This window comes from Bos mutus, chromosome 8, assembly GCF_027580195.1.
Source record: "Bos mutus isolate GX-2022 chromosome 8, NWIPB_WYAK_1.1, whole genome shotgun sequence".
In the NCBI taxonomy this organism is placed as follows: domain Eukaryota; kingdom Metazoa; phylum Chordata; class Mammalia; order Artiodactyla; family Bovidae; genus Bos; species Bos mutus.
The window spans coordinates 106841051-106854095 of record NC_091624.1 but is presented as its reverse complement, the minus strand read 5'-3'; the positions used below and the strand labels follow the sequence as shown (position 1 = coordinate 106854095).

The 13045-nt window shown below is 37.2% G+C and overlaps 1 protein-coding gene across 1 annotated transcript in view; it reads left to right on the top strand.

Moving 5' to 3' along the window:
- Positions 1–13045, top strand: part of GALNTL6 (polypeptide N-acetylgalactosaminyltransferase like 6) — a 1507590-nt gene that overhangs the window by 580209 nt on the left and 914336 nt on the right. The window lies entirely within an intron of this gene.

The window sequence follows — 13045 nt, the reverse complement described above, 5'->3', positions numbered from 1 at the left end:
TTCACTTTCACTTTTCACTTTCATGCATTGGAGAAGGAAATGGCAACCCACTCCAGTGTTCTTGCCTGGAGAATCCCAGGGACAGAGGAACCTGGTGGGCTACAGTCCATGGGGTCACAAAGAGCTGGACACAACTAGCGACTACACACGGAGAAGGCACTGGCACCCCACTCCAGTACTCTTGCCTGGAAAATCCCAGGGACGGGGGAGCCTGGTGGGCTGTTGTCTATGGGGTCGCACAGAATCAGACATGACTGAAGCAACTTAGCACCAGCAGTAAGATGACCAGCGACTAATTTTTCCAAGTCTCTTTTGCATAATTTCCCACTCTGTCACATGTTAATGTTTACTCTGTGTGGCTGCACCTGCCTAGAATAAACGCAACATGGTGTCTGGTTTGTTTCTTATATTCTGAAAGTGGATGGAATCCTGCCATTGAATGTTGTGCATTTGTTAAACCTGACTTTCACATGCTGCTTTTATCAGTTAATTTTTGACTCATCTAAATGCAGAAATGCAAATCTATAATATTTTAAGCTTTTCTAATTGCAAATGGGATACATGTGCCTAATTAAAATACTAAATTGATAATACATGTGTAATATTAAAACAGAATTCAATACCACTTTCTCCCTTTCTCAGTCTTCCAGAGTTAACATTCTCTATCTTTTTATGCTGCGATAGTTCTGTATTTTTTTAATTTAAATTTATTTATTTTAATTAGAGGCTAATTACAGGATTGTATTTGTTTTGCCATACATCAACATGAATCCGCCACGGGTGTACACATGTTCCCCATCCTGAACCCCCGTCCCACCTCCCTCCCCATACCATCCCTCTGGGTCATCCCAGTGCACCAGCCCCAAGCATCCTGTATCCTGCATCAAACCTGGACTGGTGATTCATTTCTTCTATGATATTATACATGTTTCAATGCCATTCTCCCAAATCAACCCTCCCACCTCCCTCTCCCACAGAGTCCAAAAGACTGTTCTATACGTCTGTGTCTCTTTTGCTATTTCGCATACAGGGTTATCATTACCATCTTTCTAAATTCCATATATATGTGTTAGTATACTGTATTGGTGTTTTTCTTTCTGGCTTACTTCACTCTGTATAATCGGCTCCAGTTTCATCCACTGCATTTTTTAAAATAACCAGTGAATATTGCTATCTTTTGATTCACTGATTTATATTATCATCCATTAACTTCATATTGTTTCAGGTGAGAATTTTTTCTCTTATGTGTAATCTTTCCATCTTCACATTTTATAGCTTTTTAAATAATTTTTTTCATTATTATAATTATTTAAACTGTTTAAGTTGAGCCAAATGGTCTAATAAGATCATATTTCTCCTCTTTTGGCATTTTTTGTTTGACCTAGACCTAGCAAGGGGCTCTTTTGTTTTTTCATTTGTATAGGTGTCTTTGGATTTCTGACTAAGTTTTCACATCCCCTTTTTAATAACTTTATATTGCCCATCAAAACAATTACTACATGTCTAGCTTTATCTGAAATTCTATTTGTTCTATTATTTTTCCTTACTGGAGCTTCCTGACATTGTCTCCCATAGTGATCTGATTATTCTCTAAACCTGCTCTATCATCCCGGATCTCCCCCTCATCATCATCATTGGGAATTCTCTTTGGCCTCTATCCTCTGTTAGATCCATTGTTTGCTGAATTCTGTCTTATCCTTTGTGTTCTCCCTCTAATTTTGGTTAGTTAACTCTTCCGGTAACTTCTTGAGAATGAGAACATGAGAAGTACATTTTTGAAATTTCATCAAAAAATGCCTTTGTTCTATGCTTACTTTTGATTGATTGATAGTAGAATTCTGTGTTTAAAAAGTCTGACCTGGAGCAGCCAAATGGTTCTAAAAAGAAGAATGAATTTCGAAGTCTCACTTTTGCTGACTTCAAAGCTTATTACCAAGCTATAGTAATCAAAATAGAATGTGAATAATGCAAAGAAAGACATATAAGTCAATGAAATAGAAAAGAGACCCCAGAAATAAATCCTTGCAGATGCAGTCAAATGATTTTGACAGGGTGCCAAGACTTTTCAATAGAGGATGGGCAGTCTTTACAACAAATGGTTTTGGAGAAACTAGACATCCACATGCCAAAGAATAACATTGGACCCTTACTTTATACCATAAATGAAAATTGGCTCAAATTGTATCAAAGCCTGAAATGTAAGATTTAAAGCTATTAAACTGATAAAAGAAAATCTATTGGAAAAGTTTCATAACTTTGAGTTTGACCGTAATTCTTGGATATGACAACAAAATCTCAAGCAACAAAAGTAAAGGTCAATTCATTGGTTTACATCAAATTAAAAACTTCTGTGCATCAGATAAACAAAAACAGAATTACCACATGACCCAGCAATTCCACCTCTAGACTGTATCCAAAAGAACTGGAAGCGAGCTCTCAAAGAAATGTTTGTACACTCATGTCAATAACAGCATTTTTCACAATAGCCAAGAGGTGGAGGTACCACCCTTTGACAAACAGATGGATGAAGAAATTGTGGGATGTATGTATAATGGAGTATCACTCAGTCTTAAAAAAGAATGGAATCTTGTCACATTATGGGATGTGATCTTGTACCAACACAGATGCACCTTGAGGACACTGCTGCTGCTGCTGCTAAGTCACTTCAGTCTTGTTTGACTCTTTGCGACCCCATAGACAGCAGCCCACCAGGCTCCCCTGTCCCTGGGATTCTCCAGGCAAGAACGCTGGAGTGGGTTGCCATTTCCTTCTCCAATGCAGGAAAATAAAAAGTGAAAGTGAAGTCGCTCAGTCTTGTCTGACCCTCAGTGACCCCATGGACTGCAGCCTTCCAGGCTCCTCCATCCATGGGATTTTCCAGGCAAGAGTACTGGAGTGGGGTGCCATTGCCTTCTCTGTGAGGACACTATGCTAAAGGAAATAAAGTGAACTTGCTCAGTTGTGTCCAACTCTTTGCAACCCCATGGACTGTAGCCTACCAGGCTCCTCCATCTATGGGATTCTCCAGGCAAGAATACTGGAGTGGGTTGCCATTTCTTTCTCCAGGGGATCTTCCCAACTCAGGAATGAAACCCAGGTCTCCTGTATTGCAGGCAGATGCTTTACCCTCTGAGCCACCAGGAGGCCACACTAAGTGAAATAGGCCAGTCACAAAAAGCCAAATTCTATGTTATTCTACTTTCTTGAGGTATCTAAAATGGTCAAAGTTTCCCAGGTGGCTCAGTGGTAAAGAACCCATCTGCCAATGCAGGAGGCACAGGTTCAATCTCTGGGTCAAGAAGATCCCCTGGAGAAGGGAATGGCAACCCACTCCAGTATTCTTGCCTGGGAAATCCCATGGACAGAGGAGTCTGAAGGGCTCAAAAAGTCCTTGGGTTTGCAGAGAGTTAAACACAACTGAGCAACTAAAAAACAACAAAGAACAGTCAAATCATTCAAACAGAAAGAATGTTGGCTGCCAGAGGCTTGAAAAAGGTAAAAGTGGGAAGTTTCAAATGAGTATATAGTGTTCATTTTGCAAGATAAGAAGTTCTGGAGATTGTTTGTACAACAATATAATTAACATTACTGAACTGTACACTTAAGAATAGTCAAGATGGTAAATTTATGTTATGTGTATTTTTCCACAATCAGTTTTTTTCAATGCAGAATAATTCTGAAGAGGATACGTGGTTCACTAAGTTAGAATATGCATAGAACTGTACTTGAAATACATAGAATCTTCCATGTGTGTTAGTTCTTGTCATACTATTATTGTTTACCTCCAGTGTTACGTTTAAGAAGTCCAAAGTTATTCCAATCCCTCCTGCTTAAACATGTGCCTTTTACCTTCTATTGGAAATTCACCCCACTGATGCTCCTTCTTGTGGTTTAGTCACTAAGTTTGCCCCACTCTTTTCAGCCCCATGCTTCATAGCCCACCAGGCTTCTCTGTCCATGGGCTTTCCCAGGCAAGAATACTGGAGTGGGTTGTCATTTCCTAACCCCATTGCTGCTCTTAGCTCTTTCCTATGTTGGAAACTAAATCTACATTTTTCAAACACACTTGCCTACAGAGATCTGCTTCCCTTTCCACCAAATGAGAGGGTTTGCGTCAGACCCAGAAAGCAGAAGACAAGCAGAGGCATAGTATCGCCCCAACATTAGCCAGCAGATGTGGCTTTTTATAACACCTTCTAGGCATTCTCCTGCCATTTATAGGTGCAAATGCTGCTGGAAGCAGATGATCAATGGTGCTTTTATGAGTTTTCATTATTTCCAGAGGCTTGATACACAATTGATAGGCTCTGTTAAGTATTACTTTTGCCTAAAACTCATAAGGAGAAGGAAATGGCACCCCACTCCAGTACTCTTGCCTGGAAAATCCCATGGAAGGAGGAGCCTGGTAGGCTGCAGTCCATAGGGTCGCTAAGAGTCGGACACGACTGAGCGACTTCACTTTCACTTTTCACTTTTATGCATTGGAGAAGTCAATGGCACCCCACTCCAGTGTTCTTGCTTGGAGAATCCCAGGGACGGGGGAGCCTGGTGGGCTGCCGTCTATGGGGTCGCACAGAGTCGGACACGACTGAAGCAACTTAGCAGCAGCAGTAGCAGCAAAACTCCTAAAGTGATTTCTCTCTTCCTGTAGAATTGTGAACAAGTACTGGTATATGACTACTATACACCTCACCCAAAATTGTTTTTTTAGTTTAAAAAACAGGAGATGGGAGAAGCTTTAGCTTAGCTGTAGGGAGTGGGTGCTGAGAATTTGTTACAGGCAGCAGGCCTGAGACACTATTTATTATGCAAAGGTAAAATAGTCTGAAACATTTGGTTAACTGGGAAGAGAGACACCCTGTAAGAATCTGAGCATTGATATATTGGCTCCAGCTTGTTCTGTCTGGCATTAGCTGAGCTCAGGGGGCGTTGTTTGGTTTGCAACAGAAATGTAAAACAGAAAGTGCATAATATAGGGGGCATTCATAGTGAGGCTCAGTGGGATTTGCCAGCCTCTATAGACATGACTTTTGGGATCTCCATTTCTGTACTTTTTTAAATGCACATGTGCATTGAATCTTGTTTCTTTTTCTTATAGAGTTAATATTTGATGGGGAAGAGAAGTATTTCTTAGTTACTAGATCTTTGGTCCTAGAGGAGTGACATGTGCACCTGTGACCCACCCATAGTTCTTGGCTTAGAAGGATTATTTTATTTGATACCAGGTATCAACTTTTAAAAGATATTATTTAACACCATTTATCTGAATTTAAAGTGTATTTGTTTATATCACTATATTGAAATAGTCTATGATCAATATTAGTCCATTAAAGATACACATATTATGAGGATTATTTGTCTTTTCTCTAGATGTTAGATAAAGCATTAAGGACTAAACACATTCTTTATGTAGGGAATTTTTATTTTCTTGAATAGATAAGAATTTGTGATGACACTAAATTGTGTTATTTTATCACTTAAATCCATTGTAGGAACTTTTATTTACCTGTAGCACAATAACTTCAATTAAACAACTTCTAAAGTATACCTCTTTCTTTAAAATTATTTTTTAAACACAGATTTTGGCTTGACAGATATTTTAATAATGTAATACCCAAGATTTTTCTTTCTGTTATATCACATTTACAGAATGCAAAAATATACCCTTATAATAGGCACATAATTTAATGATTTTAAATTTGAAGCAAATAGAGATAAGTTTTAAGGTAGCCCTTGAATTTCAAATTATTTAGTCCTTGATACAGATTTCAAATGCTTAAATAAAATAGATAGATGACATTTTTCCTTCATTCTTGCTTGACTTTATCAGAACACAACTTGATTTTGTATGTGCATATAAAATCTGTTGAATGAGAAAATCTATATAATAATCTCCATTGGTGCTAAGAAGGCATGCCATAGAAAACAAAATAAAATATAAGGAATTGCTCACAGAATTTTTTAAGAAAAAAAAAAACTAGCTAGTTTATAAGATACATTCATATCATTATACAATATCTATCATAAATCAAGAAGCAAAATTCTAATTAATGGTAAAACTTTGGAAGCACTTCCATTAAAAGCAGAATCAAAACATGGGTGGTGCCGTTTAGCTTTTCCATTTACCTTGTTCAGAATTTTCTTGCAGGTTTAGTAAAGCATTTCAAAAAATCATAGACATATATTTGAGACACAAACAAAATTATTCATGAAATTTAACTAAAGTATTGTTAAAATTAGCAAGAGACCTCAGAAAATTGGCCAGAAAAAAAGTAAAAGATTAAATACTTTTAGTAAATAAAATGGTGAGACTCTAGAACAATAGTAATACAAATATTTTGTTTAAATATAGACATGACAATAAGATAACATATAAGAATTCTGTGAAAAAAAAATATAAAACAATGTAAAATATTAAAGGAAGAACGTCTGCTTTTAGTAACAAAGGACTACATATATCAGGCAGAATAGTCAACTAAGAGCACATACAAAACCTGCAAAATACCAAAGACGGTGTTTTTGAAGGCTTAAGAGAGCTGTGAGAGGCAGTAAGGAATTACAGGGCCAATGTCTTTGGAAGATAGCTCATAACCAGCCCAGAATTGGGGCCATGATTTTATTACGGGCTTCTATTTATTGTGGAAATTTTTAAGCCAATTTGTAAGCCAATCTTACTCATAAATGTCGATGTAGCATTCCAATAAAATTCTAACAAGCCAAATCCAGCAATACATAAAAAGAACTATAATTTCAACAAATTTGTGTTTATTTCAGGAATATAAAGCTCTTTTAATCTAATTTACCTCATTAACAGGAGAGAGAAATGATTATGTCAATAACAGAGAATAAACATCTATTATAGTTGTATATCCATTTGTGATTTTTAAAAATAGCAAAATAAGAACAGAAATTTCTCCATCTGATAAAAGATCTTCACAAAACTTATAGCAACCATACTTTATTGCTAAATTATAGACATTTGTCCTCTGAAATTATACACAAGGTAAGAATACCTGCTGTCACCACTCTATTCAACATTTAACTGGACATCACAGGCCATATAATAAAGCATGAAAACTAAAGTATATGAAATTTGAAAAGGAAAACATGAAAGTATAATCATTTGCTGACAATAAAAACTGTGTACAAAGAATTGACACATAAATGATTAAAATGTCAAGTTAGTTAAGCAAGTATGTTAATTGCATAGTAATTATCATGCTTGATGGTTAAAAGAAGTCATAGGGGTCACTTTATCATCACAAAAAGTCCAGAGATTTCAAGTATAGGCCTTCATGTCCTGTCTCCACCAAGTCATATGGGACACAATTTTGTCTGAGGCCCAGAGCACCACTGGGCTACAGGCCCTTCCTCTCCTTTTCAATGGGGTGTGGGACGATGCCAACACAGTGCCCAACCTGCAACCAGTGGTGGGTCTCTGATAGGAGGCCAAGTAAACCCACCCCACTATAAAACCAGTCTGACCTGCAAAACCACACCCAAGATTCTCCCAAACCAGGAGCAAATGGTAAATCTAACTATTGTTACTAAACAATGCTGCTGCTGCTGCTAACTGGCCTATATGTCCTGGTCTCACAACCAGACAGAGCCATGGGTATAAAGTGTCAATCATCTCTGGTTAATACATCCTATACAACCGACCAGTGTTACAGAGTTCACCATCATGCTCCAGGCAGCTCTGAAGATGAACATGTGTTCTATAAAGACCAATTGTGCTTAATCCATGCTTTACGGCAGGATGGCATTATGAAGTGTACAAAAATATTTCCTTTTGTAAAAATATTAAAATTAAAATTTATTGACAATAGCATCCAAAATGTAAAAAAATAAATAAATCTAACACAAAATTTTCAAGACTTCTACACACACACATGCATGCATATACCCACAGGTGAAAATTTTACTTAAAAAGTGTAATAATATTGAAATCAATTCCAGGCAAATATAATTTATATTATATATATATATATATATATATATGATTTACCTGGAATTAATTTCAATAATATTCAGTTCAGTTCAGTCACTCAGTCGTGTCCGACTCTTTGCGACCCCATGAATTGCAGCACGCCAGGCCTCCCTGTCCATCACCAACTCCCGGAGTTCACTCAGACTCACATCCATTAAGTCAGTGATGCCATCCAGCCATCTCATCCTCTGTCGTCCCCTTCTCCTCCTGCCCCCAATCCCTCCCAGCATCAGAGTCTTTTCCAATGAGTCAACTCTTCACATGAGGTGGCCAAAGTACTGGAGTTTCAGCTTTAGCATCATTCCTTCCAAAGAAATCCCAGGGCTGATCTCCTTCAGAATGGACTGGTTGGATCTCCTTGCAGTCCAAGAGACTCTCAAGAGTCTTCTCCAACACCACAGTTCAAAAGCATCAATTCTTCGGTGCTCAGTTTTCTTCACAGTCTGACTCTCACATCCATACACGACCACTGGAAAAACCATAGCCTTGACTAGACGGACCTTTGTTGGCAAAGTAATGTCTCTGTTTTGAATATGCTATCTAGGTTGGTCATAACTTTTCTTCCAATAATATTACACTTTTTCAATAAAAGTATCACATGTGGGTATCTGTGTGTATGTATATATATATGAGTGAGTGAGTGAGTGAAGTCGCTCAGTCATGTCCAACTCTTTGCGACCCCGTGGGCTGTAGCCTGCCAGGCTCCTCTGTCCATGGGATTCTCCAGGCAAGAATATTGGAGTGGGTTCCCATTTCCTTCTCCAGGGGATCTTCCCAACCCAGGGATCAAACCCAGGTCTAATGCATTTCAGGCAGACGCTTTATCCTCTGAGGCACCAGGGAAGCCCCGTGTATATATATTCACCATCATATATATAGATATATGTATATATGTATATATATATATATAGAGAGAGAGAGAGAGAGAGTCAGTTTTCATTCCAATCCCAAAGAAAAGCAATGCCAACAAATCTTCAAACTACCTCAAATTGCACTCATCTCACGTGCTAACAGAGTAATGCTCAAAATTCTCCAAGCCAGGCTTCAACAGTACGTGAATCAACCATGAACTTCCAGGTGTTCAAGCTGGATGTAGAAAAGACAGAAGAACCAGAGATCAAATTGCCAGCATCTGTTGGATCGTAGAAAAAGCGAGAGTTCCAAAAAAAATCTACTTCTGCCTTATTGACTATGCCAAAGCCATTGACTAAGTGAATCACAACAAACTGTGGAAAATTCTTCAAGAGAAGGGAATACCAGACCACCTGACCTGCCTTTTGAGAAACCTGTATGCAGGTCAAGAAGCAACAGTTAGAACTGGCATGGAACAACAGACTGGTTCCAAATAGGGAAAGGAGTACATCAAGGCTGTATCACCCTGCTTATTTAACCTATATGCAGAGTACAACATGTGAAATGCCAGGCTGGATAAAGCACAAATTGGAATCAAGATTGCCAGGAGAAATATCAATAACCTCATATATGCAGATGAAGCCATACTATGGCAGAAAGCAAAAAAGAACTAGAGAACCTCTTGAAAGTGAAAGAGGAGAGTGAAAAGTTGGCTTAAAACTCAACATTCATAATACTGATGTATCAGTCTTATGAACTCTGTGGGAGAGGGAGGGGGGCGAGATTTGGGAGAATAGCAGTGTAACATGTATAATATCATGTATGAAATGAGTCGCCAGTCCAGGTTCGATGCACGATACTGGATGCTTGGGGCTGGTGCACTGGGATGACCCAGAGGGAGGGTATGGGGAGGGAGGAGGGAGGAGGGTTCAGGATGGGGAACACAGGTATACCTGTGGCGGATTCATTTCAATATTTGGCAAAACTAATATAATATTGTAAAGTTTAAAAATAAAATTAAAAAAATTTTTTTCAGAAAAAAATAAAATAAAATATTGTATTAGTTTCAGCTATACAGCAAGGTGATTCACTTTTAATGTTTATATTATATATGTATTACTTATAGCATATATAATAAATATATATATATATATATATTCAGGGAAAAAAACTCAACATTCAAAAATTAAGATCATGGCATCCAGTTCCATCATTTCATGGCAAACAGATATGGAAACAATGGAAACAGTGAGAGATTTTATTTTTCTTGGGCTCCAAAATCACTGCAGATGGTGACTGCAGCCATGAAATTAAAAGACACTTGTTCCTTGGAAAGAAACCTATGATCAACCTAGACAGCATATTAAAAAGCACAGACATTACTTTGCCAAAAATGTTCCGTCTAGTCAAAGCTATGGTTTCTCCAGTAGTCATGTATGGATGTGAGAGTTGGACTATAAAGAAAGCTGAGCCCTGAAGAATTGATGCTTTTGAGCTGTGGTGTTGGAGAAGACTCTTGAGAGTCCCTTGGACTGCAAGGAGATCCAACCAGTCCATCCTAAAGGAAATCAGTCCTGAATATTCATTGGAAGGACTGATGATGAAGCTGAAACTCCAGTACTTTGGCCACCTAATGTGAAGAACCAACTCACTAAAAAAGACCCTGATGCTGGGAAAGATTGAAGGCGGGAGGAGAAGGGGATGACAGAGGATGAGATGACTGGGGCATCACCAACTTAATGGGCATGAGTTTGAGAAAGCTTCAGGAGTTGGTGATGGACAGGGAAGCCTGGCGTGCTGCAATCCATGGGGTCACAAATAGTCGGACACAACTGAGTAAATGAGCTGAACTGAATTTATGATGTATATATAACATTATATTCCTGCAAAGAAATTTAAATATAGATAACCTAAGAGACAATGAGCAAGAGATTTGAGCAAGACCCTCACCAGGGATGTATTCAAATATTCTACATGCATGTAAAACATTGATATACTTCACCATATATCTGGACAATGCAAGCTAAGACCACAATAAGATGCTACTATCCACTCACCAAAATGACTAAAAAATGTTGACAGTTGGAACAACTCTTCTACACTCCCCAGACTACCAGTCGCTACTGCTTGCAAGTAATTTGCTACAACGATTTCAGAAAACTATTTAGTGCTATTTTATAAACTGGAACAAAAGCTTAGCTTGCTTAAGAAACAAAGGGGAATCCAGTGTAGGTAGGGTGTCTGAGGTGAAGAGAGACTGGTGTGGATGAGTTCAGAAAATGCACAGATGCCCAGCTAACCAGAGCCTAGTAGGACATAGTAGTGATGAAGATTTAAGTGCAATGGCTTCCTATTGTGAGACTCTAAGCAAACATATTAATAATTAATTACACAAATTATATTTCACTTAACTATTTTGTTATATACATGGAATGACTCAAATGGAGCAAAAATGAAAGCAAAAAATATCAGTAAGATTGTGTTAGCAATCTGCAACTAAGAGGGTTCAGGTGAAAATATTCTGTGGAAAGAAGCAGATGGGTTCAAAACATTTTTTGGAGGTATCACCAAATTAATGAGGGGTGATTTGGGGGCCAGTGGCTTTGAAGAACCAGGAGAACTAAAGATGTCTTCTAATTTGTAGAGGTGTGAAGTGGCTGGTCATTTATTAATATAGAAAGAAATTTAATGCACCGTTTAGCTTTGATTTTTGTCTCCTTATTCAGTTTGACCACATTAACTTTTGTTCCACTTTAGTCCACCTTTCTGAACCCCTTCATTCAGAGTTGGGATATGGTTTGATGAGGCAAAGAGAAAGAATTGTGTATAGGTAGATAATCCAACATATTCCTGTAATTTAAGACCGTTGAGAGTTTAGAATAGAAATGTGGATTCCATTTTTCCACTCTTCTCTACAAGAACACAGGGACAAGACACAGGGGATTTTTCTAAATTAGGGGATTTTCTAAATTGTCATCTCATGAGGAAGGTTATTGTAGAGGAAAGGTAAGGATAGAAAAACAAATCAGAGCTATATAAAATCGGTAATAAAGGTTGTACTTTGCCTTGACAGTTATTTTGTGCATTAACTGAATAGTTTAAGAAAAAATTGGTGCATTAATACATTTTAGATCAAATGTGCCAAGTTCTTAGAAGTTAAGCAGTATCAGAAAAATGGTTGTTAATTATTGAGGTGACCTTTATATTACTCTGTCTTTTCTGAAAATAATTGTCTTCATAGTCTGTCTGGGAAGTGTACACTGTTAAGTACTATCTTATTTTTCTAAACAAAAGGATATAGCATTAGTCATTTAAACAAAAATAGAGACCAAACCAAAGCAATGTATTGTGCTTTTTATTTTATTTTTTTTTTTAGACTTTATTTAACCTGAAACCACCTGAAGGCATTTTAAAGTGTATCCTAAGGGTGCTGATGAAGAAAATATACAGTGTTATGGATGTATACACAACTCAGGACCACAGTGTAAATCTAGTCATGGTGAATAGGTAATGTTCATCTCTTCTCTAAAGGTAGTGAAAATAATCAAATAAAGGTTTAGAATTATCAAGGAACAGTTAAAAACAACCAGGATCCAAACAGGTTATTTATATCATATTTATCTATAAAGAAGTGACAACACTAAAAAACCCATTGAAAACCAGTGTTTTAAACTCTGAATGTGGGCCTTAAAAGTATCTCATTAACTCGAGATTGCAATAATTTTTTTTAAAACAAACAGCATTTGGCTAGCAATTCTGATATAATTTACAGCTGCAATATTCCTAAGAGGAATATCTACATACTACATACTATGGTCTATCAAATATAATCTGCATTTTCCGAATCAATACAAAAATTTATCCATCATTTGTACACTTTATTTTTATATACTTTTTTAGAAAATTAGATTTTACTGCTAAGTGAATTTAGAATTCAAATTAAATTTGGAAACCTAATATAATGCTCTTAACTTTCTCCCTATTTTTTTTTTAAACACTGGAAGCAAATGATTATAAAACTGAGACTGCAACTTAAGGCATTTTAAAAATAAAAATAATTAGGTGCCATCTGGCAATTTATTTTGAAAGCCTATTTTGTCCCACTTTTACCACTAACAGACCAAAACACCAACCTTTCTTCATAAATATAACTACAGTAATCAGAACACAAAAAAGGGCTGTCAACATTGCTTATTTAAAACA